General features: G+C 40.5%; 1 long non-coding RNA gene across 1 annotated transcript; it reads left to right on the plus strand.

Moving 5' to 3' along the window:
* Positions 1 to 348: 348 nt before the first annotated feature.
* On the plus strand, positions 349 to 17,766 carry LOC100385293 (cytochrome c oxidase subunit 6C). Its single transcript, XR_614675.5, has 4 exons — positions 349 to 388; positions 1,910 to 2,054; positions 8,291 to 8,419; positions 17,644 to 17,766. It is a non-coding gene; the product is annotated as a cytochrome c oxidase subunit 6C (long non-coding RNA).
* Positions 17,767 to 18,017: the final 251 nt, after the last annotated feature.

The raw sequence follows: 18,017 nt of genomic DNA on the forward strand, positions 1-18,017 counted from the left end.
GATCGGTATTAATCTGTCTGTCTCATCTTCTGGGTTCTGAGCTCCTAGAAGTCAAGCCAAACGGTTATTCGCATAAGGTTAGTTATAATTAAAATGTCGGTTCCTGCACATGGTTTGGGACTCTGTGTATGAGTACGATTAATATCTTCAATTTATTAAGAAGATAAGGAGGTCGATAAATAAAGAGGTCGAGCCCGTTTTGCAAGGTCACACAGGAGGAAACGGACCACGAAAACGAACGTACGCTGTCACCTGCGGTGAGCGCGCTAGAGGCCTTTTGACCTCCTTTGGCTACCGTCGCCGGCTTCCCGTGCGCACTTTTTCTGCGCCTGCGCGCGGTGGAGAGCCGTCCATTTTTCCATCCGTCTGGAAGGACGTTGGTGTTGAGGTGAGTCCGGGTCGCTTTTGCATCCGTCCCGCTTCGCGTTATCACAGCGGTCGCCTCCCGCTTTCTGTCTGCCTCGGAGTTTAGTCGCGACTCTTGTGTCTTGGCCGTGGTGAAGCTTTGGGCCTCTCTCCTGCATCTACTTCCTCACGCTTCCGTTGCGGCCTCAGAAGGGCGGCGGGCGGACCACGGGGACCGGGTGGGCTGCGACCGCCCCACAGAAGCTCGGTGGGCTACCGGAACCTCGGGTTGGCTTCGGAGTGAGCTGACCCGGGGCCGGTACCCGCTGCGCTTTTTTTTCCAACCAGTGTGACCTTGATGAGGTCATTTGACTTATCTGGCCCAGGTGTTTCTCTCGTTAAAAAAAAAAAAAAAAAAAACGGTTGGGGTGGGGGGTGGTTTTTTTTCTAACTGGTCGTGTGGCGCAAGGGTCGCTCGCTGTGTGGCAGCATTTTAAGTTAGAGCTGGGAAGCTGGAGGAGGATCACCGTGCCTGTCGCAGGAGTGAAAGGATGGGCTTCTGCCACCTCCCTCGCCCCACGGCTTCCCATCCTACCCCGAGCCGCGTCAGCGAATGCCTTCGGGGACGGCCGCGCGCGGGGGTCTTTAGGCCCCCGGATGGGGCTGGGCAAAGGAGCAGTTAGGGAATTTGGGCACTCAGGGCAATCGCTGCGCTCCCGGTGAAGCTTTAACGGTATACCGTGTGACGGTGGAAAACACCTGCCTCGTGATCTGACAGGGTTGTCGCGAAGGTTTAAGGAATGGATGGAAAATCTTTAGAAGAGTAAATGTTACGTAAATGAGTAATTAATACGGAACTGCTGCTTGTTTTTTCCTGTTTCTGGGATGGATTTTTGTTGCCTTTGCTTGCCCATTACTAGTGTGCCACGGTTAGTCGCGTCTATTTATGGTAGTAAATAGGAGGTGAAGCACGCTAAGCCAAGAGACAGCTTAGGCTTTGTGGGAGGAATCCGCCCACTGTCGTTCTGTGTCTCTCTGGGTAGTAAAATGCACTATGCGTGAGAGTTTCTTTGATATCTTATTCTCTTCTGAGGTTTTCTTTCATTTTACCCGAGAAAGGGAAAAAAAGCTCAGAGTAGTGACAGTTACATGAGGTATGCAGGCCCAGAGACCTGAGTTGAACTTGAGTCACGCCCCTCACCCACGTCTCAACCCAAATCTTACTCCTGAATTTGTGACACAAAGGACAACGTGTAGTCAATAGCTTATGTTATTTTACTGTAAATTCATGGTAAACAATTTAGCATTTGCCTCTAATTTTTTCTTAACCCACTTGTAGGCCGGAATCCCAGCACTTTGGGAGGACAAGTTAGGATGATCACTTGAGGCCAGAAGTTTAAGACCAGCCTGGGGAACTCTAAAAAAGAAAAACATTTTTATTTGTAACTGCTGCTAATCAGAGTGTATATTCAGGGCAACTCCAATCAATGCTTCCAGGTGGCCATTGTGAAGTTTTTGGCTTAAATAAACTCTGTACTTGATCATGTTTTCTGAATCTCTTAAGGTTGGAGTACGTATCAAGGATAGTAACTACCATGGCTTCTGAAGTTTTGGCAAAACCTCAGATGCGTGGCCTTCTGGCCAGGCGTCTGCGAATTCATATGGTTGGAGCATTCCTGGTATCCCTGGGGGTTGCAGCTCTCTATAAGGTATGTATGTTTGTTTTTTACTTTGTGTCTAAGATTATAAAGTACGTGTTTTTGGTGGAAAAATCTTTAAAAGAAACCCCCCTTGTAATATGTTTCCTTCTACCCTTTCTGCACTCACCTCAGTGTGACAGGAACTACCGCTTGGACTCCATCTTGAAATGAAGCTGTGTTAGTTTGCTGGGAATGCCGTAATAAAGAACCACGGACTGGGTGTCTTGAATTTGCTTGCAGGTCTGGAGGCTAGAAATCTGTTGGCAGGGTTGATGTCTTCTGAGGCCTCTGTGGGCTTGTAGATGGCTCTCTTCTCTGTCTTCACAGTGTCTTCTGTGGGCATATGTCTGTGGCTGAACCTCTTTTCTTTTTCTTTTCCTTTCCTTCTTTTCTTTTCCTTCTTTCCCTTTCCTTCTTTTCTTTTCCTTCTTTCCTTTTCCTTTCTTTGAGACAGGGTCTTACTCTGTCACCTGGTAGCTGGGACTACAGATACACAACATCAAAACTGGCTAATTTTCATATTTTTTTTTTTGTGGAGATGAGGTTTCGGAGACGGCCACATTGTCCTGGTCAGTCCTGAACTCCTGGGCTCAAGGGATACACCTGCGTTGGCATCCTAAAGAGCTGGGATCATAGGTGTGAGCCACTGCACTTGGCCTGCTGAATTTCTTAAAAGAATAGCAATCATATTGAATTAGGGCCCACCCTAAAGGCCTTATTTTAACTTAATTATCTCTTGAAAGCCGTTATTTCCAAAATCATTTAGATTCTGAGGTACTGAGAGTTAGGACTTATACACATGAATTTTGGTTGAACACAATTCAACCCATTACAGAAGCTAGTATGCAGAGGGTCTGGGAAGGCAGCATAGCTGCCCCTCTATCCATGGGGGATTGGTTCAGGAGCCGTAAGGATGCTTTAAATCATCTCTAGAGTACTTAAAATGCCCAATGCAATGCAAATGCTATGTCAGTAGTTTATACTGTATTTTAAATTTTGTGTTTTTTGTTGTATTTTTACCCCCAAGTATTTTCAGTCCTTGATTGACTGAGTCCATGAGTGTGGAACTTGCAAATATAGAGGGCCAATCATGGTTCTATTTGACACCTTGAATAATTGTCACAGAATTGCATTTTAACACTGCCTAATGTGGATTTTGTTAGCCGTTTATTTTTTATCAAAGCCTGCATATTTACAACTTTTTCCATAAAGATGTTTTTGATGATACATATGTCTATCACTCTTGTCATAATATCCCATGAAAGAATTTAGAGCTTTGCTTTTATAACTTACTGTATTTAATTTTTGTTTAGTGCATACTGGGCTGTGAGCCTCATTAAGTCAGATACCATGTCTTTTGTTTACTGTGGTACCCTGTTGTTGGGGGCCAGACACATAAATAAGTTCTAAAAAAGACCTGTTGAATAAGAGGCAGTGTGTAAAATTCAGTACAGTTTTAGGTAACGTACAGTTCCAAGTGCTTTGGAGGACACAAAAGGTGTGTGACTAAATCTCTGTTCTCAAAGAACTTACAGTTAAGTTGGGGAGGTGAAAAAGAAGACGTTGCAAGATAGAACATAACTGAAAGAATGGTTTTGGGGGATGTTGTGGGTCACAGTTACTTTGGGTCATACTCTATGATAGAGGAGGTGGAATTTGAGCCTTGCAAGTTAGGGAGAGGGGCTGGATCTGGTGGCTCCTTCCTGTAATCCTGGTGCTTTGGGAGGCCAAGGTGGGCAGATTACTTGAGTTCTTGAGTTCAAAACCAGCCTGGGCAATATAGTGAAACCGTCTCTACTAAAATACAAAAATTAGCTGGGGGCGTTTCTTCTAAAAATACAAAAATACATGCCCTAGCTACTTGGGAGGCTGAGGTGGGAGGTTGACTTGAGCCTGGGTGTCAGAGGTGTCATTCAGCCAAGATTGGGAGGCAAGGCCGGGTGCGGTGGCTCATGCCTGTGATCTCAGCATTTTGGGAGGCTGAGGCAGGTGGATCACCTGAGGTCAGCAGGAGTTTGAGACCAGCCTGGCCAACATGGTGAAACCCCATCTCTACTAAAAAATAGAAAAAAATTAGCTGGACCTTGTGGCGGATGCCTATAATTCTGGCTACTCGGCAGGCAGAGAATTGCTTGAACCCAGGAGGGGGAGGTTGCAGGGAGCCAAGTTCTCACCGTTGCACTGCAGCCTGGGTGACAGAGCAAGATGCTGTCTCAAAATAAAAATAATAGATTGGGGGGTGGAGGTTGCGGTGAGCCGAGATCGTGCCACTGCACTCCAGGCTGGGTGACAGAGCCAGACTTTATCTCAAAAAAGAAAAAACAGTTAGGGAGAACTGGGAGAGCGAAGAGGAGATGAAACATTGAGTGAAAGCACTAAGTGTACCTATGCTTTGGGACTCTTTGAAGAGACAAGCACAGAAAATCTTTCAGTCTTTGAGATTCCTGCTGCCTGACATATATAATGGGCATATATGTTTGTAGAAGGGATGGATGTGATACAGAATTCTTGCTCTTCAGCCACATCTGGGTTCTTATGTCACGACCAGGAGAAATTAGGCACATGGACACATTGAAGGATGAGGAGGGCTGAATTTATTGGGTGAAAGGAAAAAAGAAAAAAGACTCAGCAAATCGAGAGCGGGGTCTGCTAACAGGCCCTTAACTTAAAGATTGAATACCAGGCCAGCACACAGGAGCCCGAGACTAGGCTCCTCCCCTCTGTACAAGAAGCAACTTCCCCTACCTCTGCCCCATTCTTTCAGTGTGCCTGTAGCCATTATTGGAAAAGAATCTGCCCTGAAAGGGTGGGCAGATGTGCAGTTCTCCCTCAGGGTCCTGGGATCTGGGAAGCACAGTTCGACCTTTCAGCCTTCAGGCTGTTCTAGGCTTCAAGGTGGGGTTTTGCCGAGACTCTTGGCAGTCTCCTGTCTCTCAGATGGATGACTAAATGAAGTAAGGCTAAGTATAGAGAAATGTGATAGGGAACTCATTTCTTTACGCAGTCATAATTGTCACTAAAGTTCAGGTCTTTGCACCGTCTTGTGTGGATTCTCACCACTTTTAACTGGTAACCCCCTAATAAAGCTGTATGTCATCGGCCTCCCCGGTGTCTAGTGTGTAGGGCCTTTTAAACTTTTGATGTACATTAAGCAGTACATTTTTTGCATTGTGATTTAACGGGTACATGGATTTATGTGTAGATTTAAGTGTATGTACATATAATATGAAACCATTTGCAACACTTATATGTGGTCTCTTAATACTTTTTGTCGTTTTTTTCTTTTTTCTTTTTTTTTTTTTTTGAGATGCAGTTTCACTCTTGTTACCCAGACTGGAGTGCAATGGTGCGATCTCGGCTCACCACAACCTCCACCTCCTGGGTTCAGGCAATTCTCCTGCCTTAGCCTCCTGAGTAGCTGGGATTACAGGCATGCGCCACCGTGCCCAGCTAATTTTTTGTATTTTTAGTAGAGACGGGGTTTCACCATATTGACCAGGATGGTCTAGATCGCTTGACCTCCCTCGTGATCCACCCACCTCGGCCTCCCAAAGTGCTGGGATTACAGGCGTGAGCACCGCGCCCAGCCCCATTCTGTTTTTTAAAGTGCAGGCTGTAACCTTCTAAATTGGTTTCATGACCTATTAATGGGTTGTGGGTGATGTGAACAACACACCTACAAGGCCAGTGCTAATATTCTTGATTCTAAGACCCATCTGATTTGCCCCTCTGCCTTTCCATCGTCATCCCCGTCACTTCTAACATACCCACCTCTAAGCCCTTCAGAACTATTTGCTCTTACCCAATTCGGGTGTCTCACATGCTTATGTACATGCCAGGACTGTCTTGAATCTCACTGTCTGGCAAATTCCTGTTTGTCTTTTAAGGCTCACACAAAATGTTTTTTTTCTGTGGAGTGATGTGCAGTCTGTCCCACTGGATGTGTTAGCTGTGCTCTCCTGGGTTCTCAGGCAGTTTGTACCAGACTGTTTGTGGCATCGGGTACATTATATTTTAAGTAATATTTGCTTCAGGGTCTGTATTTTCTATTAAGAGCTGGTACCATGCCAGACACATGATGAAAAATAAAAAATACTTGCATGTGAGTCAGTGTTTGTATATAGTTAGCTATTAGTGTTTGATTGAAACCAAGGTTCCCAAACCATTGAGGAACCCAGATTGTTATTAAAGAATAAGGCAGGAATCACCTTTGTTCTTTTAGTAGATGTCACCTCCTTCATTTCCCCTACCCAGGTTATTAAATACTTTTGAGGACTTGGCTTTTCTTTATTTCAATTCCTGGTTTTGGCCAATTTTCATAGTTTCAATCAACTGTTGTATTCTTTACATGATGCAGCATTCAGTAAATCCTTTTTGGTCAAGTTAGTCTGCTGTTAGCCTAAACTCTTGAATGTGGGTTAGATTTTTAAGAGGCAAGTGAAAAGCATTTACTCCAAATGTGGAATTTTTTCCTAGGTTTACCAATTACTGTTATGAATTAGGCTTGCTCTTAATCTTCAGGTGTAGATTATTTTATGGCTTTCAAGTTACTCATAATCTGGAAGACCTAAATTGTTAATTCATACATATTTTTACTGAAGTTCAGATTTTTCAGACTTTAAAATCATTAAAAGTGTAACAAAATAATTTAGATGAAGTTATAAAATGACTTTGCTTTCTTTTTTTGGGTTCACTAACTGAATGTATTTTTAATTAATTTTTTAAAGATGGGTCTCTCTGTTGCCAGACTGGTCCTGAACTCTTGGGCTCAGGTGATCTGCTCGCTTCAGCCTCGAAAAGTGCTGGGATTACAGGTGGCTTTTAGCCTGTTAGTTTAAAATGATAAATATATATTTTTTTTGCTAATGAAATGCTCACGGTTGCTTTCTAATAAAAAGCATTTCTAATAAAATGCTCACCGGAGTGTATTAGTTTTCCAGAGAAATGGAGCTAATAGGATATATAGAGATACCTAGATCTAGATAGCTACCAATGGAAATTGCTTCATGCATTTATGGAGGTCAAGAAATTCTGTCTGCCATCTATAAGCTGGAGAACCAGGAAACTAGTGGTGTAATTCAGTTCAAGCCTGCAAATCAGCGGAGCGGATGTTATAAATCCAAAAGTGGGGAGAGAGCTGAGAGGCAGGTGGTGCTGCTGGTGTTAAGTCCTAGAGATATCAGAGGGCAAAAGAAGATGGAAATTACAGCTCAAGAAAGAGACTGCCCCTCTTTTGCCCTTTCTTTAAGAAACACCCTCACATACACACCTAGGAATAATGTTTTGATAGCTCTCTAGCTCAATCCAGTTGACACATAAATTAACTGTACATGGAATGATGGCCCCTAGCACGTGCCCTTCAGCCTCCCCACCCCCACCCCAGATGGAGTCTTGCTGTGTCACCCAGGCTATAGTGCAGTGGCATGTTGAAATCTGCAAAGCAGTGTTTTGTAGAAAATAAAACCTTTGCTATATGACAGACATAGGTTTGAATGCTGCTTGAGCCATCTGCCGCTGGTGCTTCTTGCTAAGTCACTTAAACTCTCCATTGTTGTCTTCAATCCTTTGTTCTTTCTCTGTTGAGCCCCGCCCCCCCCCCCCCCTTGTACACGGAAACCTCAAACAAAATAGACACCTTATCCCTCATTCTTTACTTTGCAAATTTAGCAGTTTCTTTCAGTGGTCAGTTGTCATCCTCAAGTTGTTCTCTCACTTGTAAATTGGGTCAGTGCCTACTCTTAGGGCTTGTATGTTGATGAAGTGTAAATCCCCCTGAGCTGTTCTGCTCTGCCTTTCAGAGGCAGATCATTACCAAATTAATCTCAAGCTTTTTTGAAATTCATAGTCTTAAATTAAATTTAACTGATATTTTAGCATGTCTCACCTGTGGGAAATTTAGGTTTTGTTGGAGGGAAGGCTTATCTCTAATACCTTTCAGTTTTTGGGTTATTGTCCTTCAGCTCCTGTTAGTCTGCATTCGTTTCCTGCCAAACATACATACACAACCCACCCAGGACAAGGTAGAATCTGTCCTTAGGCAAGGGGGGCTCCCCTTTCTGTGTAGTTTCTGTGAGATAACTTTCTCTTACTTTTTACCTGTCACCACCTCCACTCCTTAGGAAATGTAGGGCTAAAATTAAAAGATGAACAAAAATATGTGTTCTACCTTGTCTTTAGATATTATAATCTGGAATCTAATTTCTAATAATCTGAAAAATAAACTCTAATGGATGGTTGCCTTTTAGTTTGCTGTGGCTGAACCAAGAAAGAAGGCATATGCAGATTTCTACAAAAATTACAGTCCTGAGAAAGATTTTGAGGAGATGAAGAAGGCTGGTATCTTTCGTAGTATAAAGTGATCTTGGAATAGAAAGGTAATACGGTTTTTTGAAGTTGCTATAAATATAAGTTCTGATTGTGGTAAAATGCAAATATAGATGACTGTCCCTGACTTACAATGTTTAGACATAAGATTTTTTTACTTTATGATAGTGTAGAAACCATACTTTGAATTTTGATCTTTGTCCACATGAGCAGTAAGTGGCACAGTACTTTCATAATGTGGGGGAATAGCAATGACCACAGCTCCCAAACCCAGAAAGACACGTGATCACAAGGGTAAACAACTGATAATGTACTCTGTAGTGATATGTGAGATACTCAGTGTTTTATTATACGCTAGGCTTTGTGTTAGATCATTTTCTCCAACTGTAGGCTAACGTAAGTGTTCTGAAAACATTTAAGATAGGGAAGGCTAAGCTGTGGTGTAGGTTAGGTGTATTAAATGCATTTTCAACTTTAGATATTTTAAACTTATGATGGCTTTATCAGAATGTAACCTGACGGTAAGTTAAGGAGCAGCTGTAATATAAAATACACCATCTTAACCATTTTTAATTTTGCAGTTTCATAGTTTTAAGTGCATTCACATTGTGCATCCAGTCTCCAGAACTCGTCATCTTACAGAATTGAAACTTTATATCTATTAAGCAACCCACTCAGACCCTGGCAGCTGCTATGTTACTTTCTAAGAATTTGGCTACTCCAGATATCTCATAAATAGTCATACAGTATTTGTTTTCTTGTGACTGGCATATTTCATTTAGCATAATGTCCTCAAGGTTCATCCATGTTACAGCATGTGTCCGTTTTTCCTTTTTTTTTTTTTTTTAAAGCTGAATGATCTATTTTAGGTGTGTCACATTTTATTACCCATTCATCCGTCAATATATGCTTGGATTGCTTCCACTTTTTGATTGTTGTGAGTGATGCTGTGAACCTAGGTATACAAATATTCCTTGAAGGCTTTGCTTTCAATTCTTTTGGGATATATTCAGAAGTGGAATTGCTGGATCATACGATTTTTAATTTCTTAAGAAACTGCCGTACCATTTTCCATAGTGGCTGCACCGTTTTACACTCTCGACAGCCGCTCACCAACTTTCCTGTTTCTTTCCAACCTCCCCAGCACTTGATAATTATTTTAAAATTTTCTTTTAACCCAGTAGTTCTTTTAGAGGCTTTTATTTTTTTAAACAGGGTGTCCTTTTATCACCCAGGCTGGAGTGATGTAGTGCTGTCATGGCTCACTGCAGCCTCAACCCCCCAGGCTCAAGGGATCTTCCTGCTTCAGCCTCCCAAGTAGCTGGGACTAAAGGCATTTGCCACCACACATGGCTAACTTTTGTTTTTTTAGTAGAAACAGGGTTTCACCATATTACCCAGTCTGGTCTTGAATTCATGGGCTCAAGTGATCCGCCCACCTTGGCCTCCCAAAGTGTTGGGATTACCGGCATGAGCCACTGTGCCTGGCATAATTTTGGTATTTTTGATAGTAACCATCCTAATAGGTATGAGGTGGTATCTCATTGTGGTTTTGATTTGCATTTCCCTGATTATTTGTGATGTTGAGCATCTTTTTCATGTGCTTATTGGCCATTTATGTTATCTTTGGAGAAATGTTTATTCTGTTCTGTTCATTTTTGAATTTGGCTTTTTGTTTATTGGTTGTTGTAGTTCTGTATATATCCTGGATGTTAACCCCTTATCAGATGCATGATTTGTAAATATTTTCTTCCATTTCATAGGTTGCCTTTTCACTTTTGTGTCCCTTGATGCACAGAAATTTTGATGTTGAATTTGCTTTTACTTTTGTTCTATGTGCTTTTAGTGTCCTATTCAAAGTCATTGCCAAATCCAGTGTCATGTTTTTCTTATATGTTCTTCCAAGACTTGTATAGTTTTAGCTCTTCTGTTTATATCATTGATTCACTTGAATTTTTTGTCTAGGGTATAAAGATCCAGTGGTATTCTTTTACATGTGGTATCCAGTTTTCCCAAAATCATTTGTTAAGATTGTCCTTTTCCATGGAATGGTCTTGGCACCTTGGTGAAATCATAACTCTAAATGCAAGGGTTTATTTCTGGGCCTTTCAGTAATCTGTATGTCTGTCTTCATGTCAGTACCACACTGTTTTGATTACAGTAGTCACCTTTAATCCAAGATGTTATGTTTCAAGACCCCTCCAGTGAATTCTTGAAACCACAGATAGTACCAAACCCTATATATATATTTTCCTATATGTACACATACCTTTGATGATGTTTAACTCATATATTAGGCATAGTAAGAGATTAGCAATAACAAAATAGAACAATTACAGTGTATAGTAATAAAAAGTGAATGTGGTCTCTCAATATCTTGCTGTACTTTACTTACCTATTTTTGAACCACAGTTGACTATGAGTAACTGAAGCGGTAGAAGGTTAAACCACAAATAAGGGATGGCTACTACACTGTAGCTTTATAGTATGCTTTGAAATCAGGAAGTGTGAGCCCTCCAGCTTTGTTCTCTACCCCCTTATCCCCCACCCTAAGAGTATTTTAGCTATTTGGGGTTCCTTAAGTGTCTGTGAATTTTAGGTTGGATTTTTCTGTTTCTGCAAAAAACACCATTGGGATTTTGATAGGGATTGCATTAAATCTGTAGATTGCTTTTGGTAGTATGGACTCTTAACAATATTAAATATTCCAATCCATGAATGCAGGATGTCTTTCCTCTTTGTATCTTTAATTTCTTTTAGCAATATTTTGCATCTTTAATTTCTTTTAGTGTTGCTAATCTCTTACTCTGCCTAATTTATGAATTAACCTTTATCATAGTTATGTGTATATATGAAAAAAACATATGTATAGGGTTTAGTACCATCCATGGTTTCCGGAATGCACTGGAGGGGTCTTGAAACATATCACCTTGGATAAAAGACTACTATAATCAAAACGGTGTGTCTAAGGACACACATTTCTTTCATTTTATAGTGACGTGTTTCAGTTACCTTCTTATTTCCTTTTCTGTATTTTCTTTGTGGTTACCATGGGGATTGCATGTTTGAGATTTGCTAATTTCTTTTAGCAGTGTATAGAAATTTATTTCATCTAGGTCACCGTTGAAATCTTTCACATTCCTGGTTAAATGCATTTCTAAGTATTATTTTTGATGCAATTATGAATAGTATTTCTTAATTTCCTTCATGACCATTTATTGTTATTGTATAGAAAGAGCTAATTTTGTCTCTTCCAAGTTAGCAGAATTCATTTATTCTGACAGTTTTTTTGTGAGAACTCTTTAGGGTTTGCTGCAGGTAAGATGCGGTCTGTAAACAGAGAGTTTTACTTCTTCCCTTTTTTGGATGCTGCTTATTCCTTCTTGTCTCATTGCTCTGGCTAGGACTTCCAGTACTACACCGAGTAGAAGTGGCAAGAGTGGGCATCCTTCTGGTTTTAGATCTTAGAGGAAAAGCTTTCACGTTTTCCTTGTTCAGTATATTAGCTTGTCCTTTTTGGCTTTTATTGGGTTGAAGTACATTTCTCGTGTTGATAGTTGTGATTATGAAAGGATGTTGAATTTTGTCAAATACTTTCTCTGCATTTTTTGAGATGGTCATGTGTTTTTTAATCCTTAATTCTGTCAGTGTGGTGTATCGCATCTATTGATGTGCATATGTTGCATTGTCCTTGCATCCTAGGGATAAATCCCACTTAATCATGGTATATGATTCTTCTAATGTGCTGTCAAATCTGGTTTGCTTGTGTTTTGTTGAGGATTTTTGCGTCTGTGTTCAAAGATTTGGCCCATAGTTTTCTTGTGTGTTTGTCTGTCTTTGGTATCAGGATAATGCTGGCCTTATAGAACGAATGTGGAAATGTTCCCTTTTCCTCATTGTTTTTGGAAAAGCTTGAGGAGGATTGGTGCTGGTTTGATAGAGGGCTGGGCATAGTGGCTCATGCCTGTAATCCCAGCACTTTGGGAGGCTGAAGCAGGTGAATTGCTTGAGCCCAGGAGTTTGAGACCAGCCTGGGCAGCATGGTGAAACCCATCTCTACAAAAAAAAAAATACAAAAAATAACATGGATGTGATGGCTACTTGGGAGGCTGAGCTGGGAGGATCACCTGAGCCTGGGAGGTCAAGGCTGCAGTGAGCAGTGATTGCACCACTGGGCTCCAGCCTGGGCAACAGAGGGAGACCCTGTCTACCCCCTACCCCCCAATTTTTTTTTGAGTTGTGTATTTCTAGGAATGTATCTGTTACATCTAGGTCATCCAGTTTGTTTACATATAATTGTTCATAGCATTCTCAGTCCTTTTTAGATTTGTAAAATCAGTTGTAATGTTCCCTCTGTTAGTTATTTGATGGTTCTTTTTCTATTGGTCTGACTAAAGGTTTTTTGATTTGATCTTTTCAAAGAACTGTTGGCTTTGATTTTTTTTTTTCTATTTTCTGTAGTCTTATTTTCTTTATCTCCAATATTATTTACTTCCTTCAGCTACATGTGGGTTTAATTCCACTTTTTCCAGTTCTTAAGTAAAGTTAGATTGATACAATCTTTCTTTTAAAATTTCCTTGGGATTTATTTTTTAATCCATTGGTGGTTAGAGTCAGTTTAACTTAAACATATTTGTGGATTTTCCTCTTTTCCTTTGGCTTTTGATTTCTGGTTTCATGCCATTGTAATCAGAAAAGATACTTTGTATGATTTCCAGTCTTTTAAAATTTGTTAAGACTGACTATGTGACCTTACATACAGTTTGTCTTGGAGAATGTTCCATGTACACTAGGGAAAAATGTGTATTCTGTTGTTAGATGGAGTGTAAGTCCAGTTGATCAATAGTGTTGTTCAAGTCCTATGTTTTCTTATTAGTCCTTCTATCTAATTGTTTGATCTGTTACTGAAAGTGCACTATTGAAGTCTTCTACTGTTAGAGCTGTCTGCTTCTCCCTTCAATTGTGTCAGTGCTTGCTTCATATATTTAGAGCTCTGATGTTTGGTGCATATGTATTTATAATTGCTAGATCTTATTGGTGAATTAATCTTTTTATCATTATAGAATGTTGTTCTTTTGTCTCTTGTAACATTGTAGACTTGGTCTATTTTGTCTGATTTAGTGTAGCTAACCCCGTTGTCTTTTGGTTGCTCTATGTGTGGGACATTTCTTTCTACTCTTTTACTTTCCGCTTGTGTGTCCTTAGATCTACATTGAGGCTCTTGTGAACAGCATATAATTGGATCCAGGTTTTTAATCCATTCTGTCATTGTCTTTTGGTTGGGGAGTTTAATCCATTTACATTTAAGGTAATTACTGATAAAGACACAGTATTGCCATTTTGTTTTCTGGATGTTATAGCTTCTTTGTCCTTCATTCCTTTCCTTTTTTTTTTTTTAGTTTTGTAGTGGTAGGTTTCAGTTTCCTTCTTATTTCCTTTTGTGTATATTCAGTATTTTCTTTGTGGTTACCATGGGGATTACATGAAATACGCTAAAGTTAAAACAATTTAAACTGATAAAAACTTCAATTGCATATAAAAACTCCTTTACAGCACTACCCTCTTCCTCCTGTGTTACTGATTTCACACATTATATTTATATATTATGAATCCATTAATATGGACCTGTAGTTATTTCTTATGCTTTTGTCTTTTAAATCCTATAAAAAAAATTAAAAGTGAATTTACAAACCAATTTCTTTCTTTTTTTTTTTTTTTTTTTTTTTTTTAGGAGACAGAGTCTTACTCTGTCACCCAAGCTGGAATGCAGTGATGCAGTCTTGGCTCACTGCAATTTTGGCCTCCTGGGTTCAAGCAATTTTGTGCCTCAGCCTCCCGAGTAGCTTGATTTACAGATGCTCCCCACTATGCCCAGCTAATTTTTGTATTAGTAGAGATGGGATTTCACCATGTTGGCCAGGCTGGTCTCAAACACATGACCTCAAGTGTTTGGGCCTCCTGAAGTGCTGGGATTACAGACATGAGCCACTGTACCTGGCAGAAACCAGATTTTAATACAAGCTTCACATGGCTTTGAGTTACTAGTGTCCTTTTGTTTCAACTTGAAAGATTCCTTTTAGTATTTCTGTAGGGCAAATCTAATAGTAAAACTCCTTTGCCTTTTTCTTTTTAAATCTGAGAACTTCTTTGTTTTTGAAGGACAGTTTTGCAGGACATATGACAAGTGTTTTTTGTTTGTTTGTTTTTTTCTTTTAGATGGAGTCTCACAGTGTTGCCCAGGCTGTAGTGCAGTGGCGTGATGTTGGCCCACTGCAGTCTCAACCTCCTAGGTTCAAGCAATTCTCTTGCCTCAGCCTCCTGAGTAGCTGGGACTACAGGTGTGTGCCGCCATGCCCAGCTAATTTATTTTTATTTTTAGTAGAGATGGAGTTTCACCATGTTGGCCAGGATGGTCTAAATCTCCTGACATGGTGATCTGCCTGCCTCCACCTCCCAAAGTCCTAGGATTACAGGTGTGAGCCACTGTGCCCAGCCAAGTGTTTCTTTTTTTTCTTTTTTAGCTCTCTGCCCTTTTTCTCTTTTGGGACTCCCATAATACCTATATTGGTCTGCTTGGTGTAGTCATATCTCTTAAGCTAGTCCCTTCTTTTTTTTCTCTTCAGGCTTTTAAAATTTTAATTTAGTTTTATAGAGATGGGGGTCTCACCATGTTGGCTAGGCTGGTCTTGAACTCCTCAGGCCATCCTCCTGCCTTGGTCTCCCAGAGTTTTGGGATTAAAGGCATGAGCCACCATGTCTGGCCTGCTCTTCAGACTTGATAACTTCAAATGCTCTGTCCTCAAGTTTCCTGATTCTTTCCTCTGCCTTTTTGAGCCTGCTGTTAAATCCCTCTAGTAGATTCCTACTTCCCCTCCCCGCATTCAGTTACTCTATTTTTCAGCTCCAGAATGTTTGGATTTAGAAATAATTTTCTTTGTTGATATTCTCACTTGTTCATATAATTACCTAATTTTCTTAGTTGTCCACATTCTCCTTTAGCTCATTGAGGATATTTCAGACAGTTGCCTCTGTTCTTTTTTTTTTTTTTTTTTTTTTTTTTGAGGCTGAGTCTGCTGCCAGACTGGAGTACAGTGGCGCAATCTTGGCTCACTCCAATCTCTGGTTCCCTGGTTTCAAGCGATTCTCCTGCTAGGACTACAGGCATGTGCCACCACACCCAGCTGATTTTTCTATTTGTTTAGTAGAGACGGGATTTCACCATGTTTACCAGGATGGTCTCAATGTATTGACCTTGTGATCTGCCCACCTTGGCCTCCCAAAGTGATTGGATTACAGGTGTGAGCCAGCGCGCCTGGCCACCTCTGTATCTTTAGAGTTGACTTGTGGAGATTTCTTTATGTGCCTTGTGGTCTTTTGTGAAATTCAGGCATTCGTAAAACCAGCCACCTGTCCCCTTGCAGACTGGTTCCATGCATGGAAAGGCCTTCACTGATTAGCCCACCTTAAAGGCTTGGTGTCCTCTCAGACTTTTTCTAGGGATGCGTCTTCTCTGGGCCTGTGCATATGCATTATAGATTCCTCCTGTACGCAGCTGCCTTTCAGTTTTTCTTTGTTTTCCTGAGTTTGACTCCGGCCTCCTCTTGGAGCCTTAGCTATTCTGTTTTATTCCTCTGCCTGTGATTGCTTGCACACAGGTTTCTGAAGATCTGTGTTCCCCTGTAGCTCATTCATTCCATGGTACTCATCATTGCTTTCAGCTGTTTTCAACCTCCTATCCAAACTATGCTATTATTCCCATTAACACTCGGATTCAGGCAAAACTGAAAGCAGTCCCTTGGGCACCTCCACACAAACCAGAACATTGCAGGCCTGTTCCATTCTTTATGTCCTGAGGGAAGAGCCAGGGTAGTTTTCTTCTGACTGTATTGCACTGCAGAGGGAGTGTGGCAAGAGTGAGCAAAAATGCCACGAAATTTCCTGCTACTTTTGAGTGTGGCTTTTTCTTGGTTGCTGCTCAGCTGATTTCTAGAGTTCTCATAAAGCTAAACAGTTTTTAATTTTCGGTCTATATGTTCATTATCTTGTGGGGGTTAGGGGGCCTGGGTCTTGACAGTCTATTATCTTGCTGACATGATATTACTTTGTATGTTCAAAATCATTTTTATAGGTTATGCTGTTAATTGCTAGATTGGCATTATGCATGTTACACTTTGAGAAGTCACTTTTAAAAAGTATTTATGACAGTATAGTTAGGTGAGTGTTAACGAGTGACTAGCTGGCTTTCCATAGATCCTGGTTTGGTCTGTTGTATCCACAAGATCTTTATGCCTCATGGACAGTGTGAATTAAAGTTCTATATCTAGAAAAGGACTGACTGGTGTGCTGATGAAAAGTCATCTACCAAATTGACTTGATAGCATGTATAAAGTACCTGAGGAGACTTCCTACTCTGGAATCTTACGTGTAGATTTAACTTCATTCAAGCCCAACAAAAAAGAACAATGTAAAGTTTGTTTGCCACTTCCGTCTGTGTTTATGGCCTGTAAATGAGTGTGCTGTGACATGGAGAATGTGAATCTATTTTGTCAGGCTGTTCCTAAATCTTTCAGTTGCACTATATATGGGGGTTACAGCCCAATAAACCTTATATGTTGAGAATATCATGTCAAAATGCATTTAAGACCCCCCAAAAAACCCATTATAGAGTCAAAAAATTGTAAGTCAAGCCATCATAAGTTGGGTACCATGTATATTAAGGAAAAAAGATCAAGAAAATATTAATGGTTGTTTATAATCTTAACATACCTGCTTTAACTTTGAAACTTTCAGAATTTACAGTGAGCATGCATTTTATAATCAGAAGATGTTAATAGGCTAATTTAAATTTGTTAGATATTTACCATTATTATTTATAAGATTATGTTTAAAAAAATCTATGAGAGCAGATTTGGAGATAGGAACGTAAATATTGCTTGGAACAGAAACAGTATGTGGCTATAAGAGGGAATAGGGATGGGGTAGAATTGAGAAGGAGAAAAGCAGAATTTGTTAAATGAAAGCAAGAAATCAGAGTAAGATGTGGTATGCCCAAAATGGAAAAGATGCTATTCAGAGTGGTCAGGGAGCTTAGAGGAGCTTAAAGGAGAGTGAACTTGGGAGTCCAGGTGGCCTGAACTGTGCTTTTTCTGTGGCTGAGGGTGAGTGAACGAGGTACGACATCTACTAGTAGGAATAGACCTCAGTTGATCCTCAAAGATGGTGGATATTGAGAAAATGTTTATCATTAACTTAGCCTTTGTGTTTCTCTTCACAGAATTTCTTCAGGTTGAATTACCTACAAGTTTGTCACTGACTCGGGTTCCTGAACTATGACACATGAATATGTGGGCTAAGAATTAGTTTCTCTTGATAAATAAAAGTTAACAAATACATTGGACAGTAAGTCTTTCTCAGTTCTTAATGATAATGCAGGGCACTTTAGTAGCATCAGAATTGGTTTGGGATTTAACTGTTGATAAAGCTAACTTGATTTCTGTGTTCTTTACAATTTCATTGTTCTGGCACCTCTTTAACTGCAATAGTTTGCCCGTTTCATTGAGATATTCCTAGGTGCAGTTACTTGGTCCTGGGCCATGGATTAAAGTGTTCTTTATGAACCTATAAGACTGCTGTGGGCTCTAAGAAGAG

This window comes from Callithrix jacchus, chromosome 16 (genome assembly GCF_049354715.1).
Source record: "Callithrix jacchus isolate 240 chromosome 16, calJac240_pri, whole genome shotgun sequence".
NCBI classification, from domain to species: Eukaryota; Metazoa; Chordata; class Mammalia; order Primates; family Cebidae; genus Callithrix; species Callithrix jacchus.